This window comes from Nelumbo lutea, chromosome 1 (genome assembly GCF_056320005.1).
Source record: "Nelumbo lutea isolate HS-2025 chromosome 1, American lotus-T2T, whole genome shotgun sequence".
NCBI classification, from domain to species: domain Eukaryota; kingdom Viridiplantae; phylum Streptophyta; class Magnoliopsida; order Proteales; family Nelumbonaceae; genus Nelumbo; species Nelumbo lutea.
The window spans coordinates 153185102-153192340 of record NC_142684.1 but is presented as its reverse complement, the minus strand read 5'-3'; the positions used below and the strand labels follow the sequence as shown (position 1 = coordinate 153192340).

At 37.3% G+C, this 7239-nt stretch overlaps 1 pseudogene; it reads right to left on the bottom strand.

Annotated features, from left to right (window-relative positions):
* Window positions 1-268: 268 nt before the first annotated feature.
* On the bottom strand, window positions 269-6841 carry LOC148878466 (heat shock protein 90-6, mitochondrial-like; annotated as a pseudogene).
* Window positions 6842-7239: the final 398 nt, after the last annotated feature.

Here is a 7239-nt window from a genome sequence, read left to right as displayed (position 1 = left end):
TGACATTGTTTTGATGATACATTGTCAAAATCCAGATACAAAGACTACATCCCAATAGTACCTTCACTCCTACCATTGAAAATAAGAGTACACCTAAAAAAAAGGTAATTATTACCCATGACAGTAGTCAACCCCATGTAAGATTTTCCCATATATGACCGACCGATCCCTACATCTTAACCATTAATTAACATTTCTTTCTGCGAAACTTCTATATCAAAGAAAAAACAAAGAAAGGAAAGAAAAAGACTCATCATTAACCCCCCTCTTATTTCTGACCACCAACCTCAACAGGCTCAACCACCTCAGCCTCTACGGTTTCGGAGCTGCCCATCTCCCTACGCTGGCTATCAAGAATTGGCGCAATCCATTTGCCTGAGAGGGCCATGCCCATCATCTCATATATCTTTCCACCCAACTGTGTTGGATACCCCATAAACAATGCAATTAACAAGTTGACTAGTTTATTTAGAAGGGCACTACTTCAGTCATTTAAAAAGTTTATAGATGAGAAGAGAACTCACAGTGAAGCCACTAGAAATCAGAGCGGTGTCATACAAAAGATCAATAGCCCTCAATGCATCTTCGTCGTCTGGTCTAGTCTGGTACGCAGCCTGCATGAGCACAAAATTATTACACACAATTGAGGTACACTGGTATCATCGAAACAAGGACACAAAAAAATTAGCTTTGTCGTAGGTCATCCTACATTTAAGTCTTTGATGGTTTGGTGCTCCGGATTAATCTCAAAGACCCTCCGGCTTCTCATAAACTCCAAGCTAGATGTGTCCCCAACTGTTTGTGCCTTCATTAACCTGTGAAGTAATTAAATTATGACTAATGAGCAAATATGTATTTTGATGAAGATAAAGTACATAATGCATAAACTTCTACAACTAAAATTTTGATCTTGAAACAAGATAATGCTTGCCTTTCCATGTTCGAAGACCAACCAAACTTCTCAGACACAAGAACACATGGTGATGTGCTCAGGCGGTTAAAAATTTGGACACTAGCAACTTTGTCACCCAAGCGCTTCTTGATCCAATCACAAGTTCGGCCAAATTTCCCCTTGATCTCCTTCTCCTTCTCCTCATTCTTATCACCTGACACATGGTTTCAAATAGAAAGACTTTAGTCATTAATTTACATGAACACTACTGAGGAGTTGAACCATTTATTGTCCATTAAAAAATGGGTAGATCAGCTAGCTGGGCTGAATCATTTATCCTCACAGTAGCTTTCAAAAATCAACATGATGGAGGACAAAGAGAGAGAGAGGGGCTTGCTCTTGTCCCCCCATCTTGACCCTTTTTTGTGTGTGGCTGTGTGCATGCATGTGTAGTGGAGACTAACCTAAATCCAAATCTTCCTTGCTGATGCCAACAAAATTTTTCTCTTTGTAAGATTTCATGTTTTGGATGGCAACTTCATCAATGGGATCAACTAAGAAGAGAACCTACAGCAATAGTGTGTGACAATGTTAATGGAATAGTCAAAGAAAAGAATATATCATTCAGGCAAAGACGAGCATATACCTCGAAATCCTTCTCAACAAGTCTCTCAAGGAATGGCGTATTCCTTGCACTTGTCAAACTATCTGATGCAATGTAGCATATATCCTTCTGCTCTGGTTTCATGTTCTCAACATACTCATCTAAGCTGATCATCTCTTCATCACTCTGAGAAGAAAAGAATCGAAGCAATGGAGCAATCCTCTTGTGGTTTTCACGATCCTCAATGCAACCCAACTTTAAGTTCTTGCCAAAGTTCTCCCAGAACTTCTCGTAGTCCTAGTGTGACACAATAAACAAATAACTGAGCAAACAATCAACAACTTATTTTTATTCCAGTTCCAGGAGTTGGGATATTTCAAAAATAAGGATAAGGATGTACACAGCCCTCATGCAAATAAAATGGATTTCTGCAAAGCTCTCCCAGAACCTTTCATAGTTCTTTTGTAACATAATAAACAAATGACTGATTCCTCCATGAGTTGGAATATCTCTAACAAATACTTTCAGTTGAACCCTTACTCATCGCAACAAAATCCAAAAAGATTAAAAGAAATAGAAGAAAAATAGTGGCATACCTCTCTATTCTCACTCATAGATATGCCCAAGATCATGTCAAAAGCCTTCCGAACCAATCGCTTCCTCATAATCCTTACCTATAACCAAGATATAAAGCTAATTATACTAGGCCATGAATACTCAAATAAACAACAAAACAAGAATAAGAGATGTCTCTAAAAGGTTTGAGGTCATGTGGTAGATTAACTTACTATTTGACTTTCCTGAAGAATCTCACGAGAAACATTGAGTGGAAGGTCATTTGAGTCCACAACACCTTTCACAAAACTCAAATATCTTGGAAACTGATCAATTAGAAACAACAGATGTAAGTAAACCGATTATTGATAAACTTTTTTACACAGAAGGGGAGCATAGTGTAATATCCCCTTGAATTGTGGACCATGAAGGATCATGTCTTACCAGTTCTCCATCAAAGTCATCTGAAATGAACACTCGTTTAACATAGAGCCTTATATTCCTTGTTTTGGGATTAATTATATCATCTCTTCCTGTAGGAGCAATAGCTGGCACATAGAGTATGGACCTAAACTCTACTTCACCCTGCAATAGATGCAATTTATAAGCTTAATAAAACAAACTAAATAATAGCATGCATGATGAAATATTTGTGCATGTAGAAAGTAGGTGTGCACATTGGGTACTCAATTTGAACAAATTACATTGCATTTGAGCTGGGCCCATTCAAATCTTAACAAATGCACAACTTGAGCCCACCCAAGATGCACCCCTATTGGAGGAGGGGGAGTATCAGATAATTCAGGTGATAAAAAATAAGTTCCACCATTTGCTAAAGATATCCTATGTCTAAATAATCTCTAGGATTTTCATTCTAGAATGTAGCTGACACATGTATTGTCATTATTATTGTTGTTGTTACCTCTGTAGTGAAGTGTGAGGATGCTAAAGGGTCTAAGTACTCATTGAAGGTCTTCTTGTAGAACTTGTTGTATTCCTCTGTAGTGACTTCCTTAGGGTTGCATAGCTGTTCATATATAGAAACAATATGAACAGCTGACAGTTCATTGAATTTCCCATAATCAAAGAGGAAATAGCAGTTTTAAGCCTTACCCATATGGGCTGAGTTTCATTTGTCAGCTCCCAGTCCCAGTACCTCTCAACTACAGTCTTAGTTTTCTTCTTTTCCTGCCATGACATAAGCACAAGAAAGATTGCTCAGAAACTAAGGAACCCACAATAAATGAGTAGTCGGTATAGTGAAAGATCACAAGTTATCTCAGCTTTGCCATCTCCATCATTTTTTGTTTTAGCTGGATCCTCATCAACTTCAACCTATTAGATATTCAATGATCAGGAGAATAGAACTAATGCTATAAAATCAAATAGTGAATATTGCAACCTAAATAGGAGTACATGTACATCTTGGAAAGCCTAGGGGCACAAAATAGTAAGGTTCTTGCATGGTTGACCGTTCAACCCAAAAAAATAAGGTTTTCATTGGATCTGATTCATAATGACTCAAGTGAAACCATACAAAACTGTAAAACCCACAACCAATCTGATCATTGGTGAGTTTTCCATGTATTAGCTTACTTTGTGTTAGAAGACCTCACCACCTTCTAATTCAATAAATTTCAGCCAAAAGACCTCACCACAAGTTCAGAGCCATCATTCATGGATATCTTTTAATTGGAAAAACTAAAATTTTTGCACAATTATTATCATAGGGCAAGACTCCTGTGCAAGCTAGGTGGTGGGCTGACCTAGACAACATGACCAACACATATACTAACCAAGAACATCAACATTCATATTGGTGATGTACTGATATCACCAACTATATTTGGATGTTGGATTAGCCCAATTGCTTAATTGGGTTTTCCTCAACTTGACCACTCTGCTGGCAACCTATGGATTAGTGCCATGCCACTGGTCCCCCCCCCCCAGATTTGGAAGAAAATTGAAAGATCTCAGTCTGATTTGACTAGACCACACAGAATAATGTTATATATAAAACATGATCAAGTAGACAGACCTCTTTAGTATATCCTTTTTCTTGCCAGGTGTATATGGGGAATGACAGAAACTGTGAATAGTTCTTCACAAGCTTCTGAATCCTTTCTGGATGTGCAAAACCTTTATCATCACGCTGCATACAAGCAGATGAAGTTAGCATGAGGAGGAAGGAAGAGTGCCACCAAGCAATGTTAATGCAAAAAAATAAATATGCTTAATGACCTTAAGATAGAGAGTAAGGCGAGTTCCTCTTGGGATAAGTTTCTCTAGACTTGTCTCTTCTCTAATTGTATAAGAACTAGCATTAGCCTCTCCTTCCCATACATATTGCTTATCAGACTCTGGGCTCTTTGTTGAAACAACGACCTACCAATAACAAAAGAAACATTAGTAATGAAGAAAGAATCGAACACACAAAACAAAACACCTAGAATTGGACAACAAAAGGATAAATGGAAACTAGAGTGGCAGAAAGATGATTATAAGATAAGGTTATGGCATACCTGGTCAGAAACTAGAAATGCTGAATAAAAACCAACACCAAATTGACCTATTAAATTGTTGTCAGCACCAGCATCCTTACTGTCCTGTATAAATCAAGACCATAAGTCCATGGACATGGGTTTAACCTTCTAATTTAAAACATGCTAAAAAGATTAAATTAGTTTTCAAACCAAACAAACCTTCAATGCCTTCAAAAACTTTGCAGTTCCACTTTGTGCAATAGTTCCAAGGCAATCAACAAGCTCTTGCTATGTCATCCCAATACCTGTGTCACTAGACAAAACAAAGGATATAATCATATAATATTTATGTAATATGTGATAGAACCAAGATCTTGCTTGTCATCACACTTACGTAATAGTGATAACCCCATTGTCTTTGTCTGTTTGTACACGGATATCAAGATCTACCGCATCTTTCAACAGTGCAGGCTCTGTAACACTAAGAAATCGAAGCTTGTCCAAGGCATTACTTGCGTTGCTGTGGACAATATATCAAATGTTAAATGTGAAACACATTAATATCACAAAATCTACCAACAAAAAAAAAAAACTCAAAACCATTATTGTGAAGCATTAATTGGTGGAGCACTAGGTATCAGAATATTTCATATGGGCTTATTGTACAATCATTGGCAAAATCTCCCTGGGCATGTGTCACTGTGTGATTACAAGTATGGAACATAACGCCATTTACAAGATGATCATAAAATACACTGTCTGATGTGTGTTGGTTTCCATGCAATAATCAATAGAATCGTACACATATTAAAAGGGAGAGAAAGAGAGAGAGAGAGAGAGAGAGATCCCTGATTTGCTGCAATGGTGATAAAATAAGTTTTAAACAAACCATTACAGATGAAAGATAAAAGGCTTTCATGCCCTGGATGAAGGTTAATATGATAGTGCATTCCAAAAGAAATATATTTTGAATAAAAAAAACATGGAAATTGATTTGATAAAAGCATACCTAATGAACTCCCGAAGAAACACATCCTTGTTGCTATATAAGCTGTGAACAATGAGGTCCATAAGACGACTAACCTGCAAACAGGCAAAAAACGGACAAAACCTTTGATTCCACCAACCGCATAGAGGACAAAACAACAAACAAATGAACCATCTCCTTCAATCCAAGCTCAATACCTCTGCTTGATATTCATATTTCTCAACTGGAGGATCAGAGGCATCGGATGCTGCTGCTGTTGATTCATATCGATTACCCCAAAACATACCATTGTGTGGGCTGAACAGGGTGGACTTGGATGCATTGTGTCTTCCTGAGGTTAAAATTAAGTACCATCTGCTTGAGAACTGGGAGAGTTTAGAATCATCATCTTGGACCTATCGATAAGAGAAAATATAAGGATGCAAAAAACACAGACCAAACATCAGTTATTGACAACACTGATGGCATAGGTATGACATCAAAAAATAAGCACCAGTATCTACCGCATAGCAAAATACTATGTGCTATGAAAGCAATTATATAATGAAACAAACAAATAAGTAATTTAACTTTATCCTCTTTCCCCTTTGGAAAGACCCAAGTGGTCAATGAATCCATGAGAAAAATGTCCAAACTCATAACCTAAATAAACATGCAAGTCTACAACAACAGAGCCTGATATGATATACAATATACAGGTAAGAAAATGCAACTCCACCCGAAGTAGGGATGGAGATATCTGAAGCAAATACTAAACTATAACTTTCCAAATATGTCCCTTGTCAGCCACGTCAAACTCGATGAGAAGAATAACAATGTTAATGTTTTGCTCTGATATGCATTTTCAATAAAAACAATATGAAAAAAAAGGATGATATTTTGCCAAGATGCATAATCATTGACGCGAAGCTTTAACCGGCATTCAGATGCATGTTCTGCACCAATTTCAACTTCGTTCAGGGTTAATGGCTTCAGTATGTGACAAAACGATCAAAAATAAAACCCAAGAAGTGTTACTAATTTATGAAAAAAAATAGAAGGTTATCGTTTTTCCATTTCAGCATTAAAAAATGAAAACAATAAATAATAAACAGACCGATCCTCTTCCGTTACGAATTATAAAAAAATTATAAACGGGTAAAAATGCCATCAAATGAAGTAGTCACATCGGGAAGGGTGATCGTTTAGGGTTTGGACGTTTAGTCGTTTACCTTGTGGGTGAATGAAGTAGACGATGAAATTGGAGCAGATATGCTTCAGCGTCGGGCGCCACTGTTGTGCAGTACAGCAGAGACGGAACGCCTCGATAACCTGTGCATTTTAGTTAACTTGCGATTTGCGACGACAAGATTATGGAAGCACAATTTGTTGACAATCACCAATTGGCAATTGCATTGTCGTCTTAGGGTTTTAGTAGGGTTTATAATGGATTTGTGGAAATTTCTAGAAGTGGACATTCGTATTTTTATTTTTATTTTTCAACATTTCATTTTTCTAACCATAACCAGCAAGCTTGGTCCAAAAGATCATTATTAGATAAAAACTTCGTGTTATTGTTTAGTGGGAAACACCTGTCCTTAAACAAGCCTCTACTACCCTTTCGCGCGTGTAAAAAATATGCGTATATCGGGAAAACTCCCGATTAGTATGTACTTTCAACTATGGTTTTCAAAATCGGACCGGATCGGAAAAACAGGAACCGATCACCGGTTCCGTT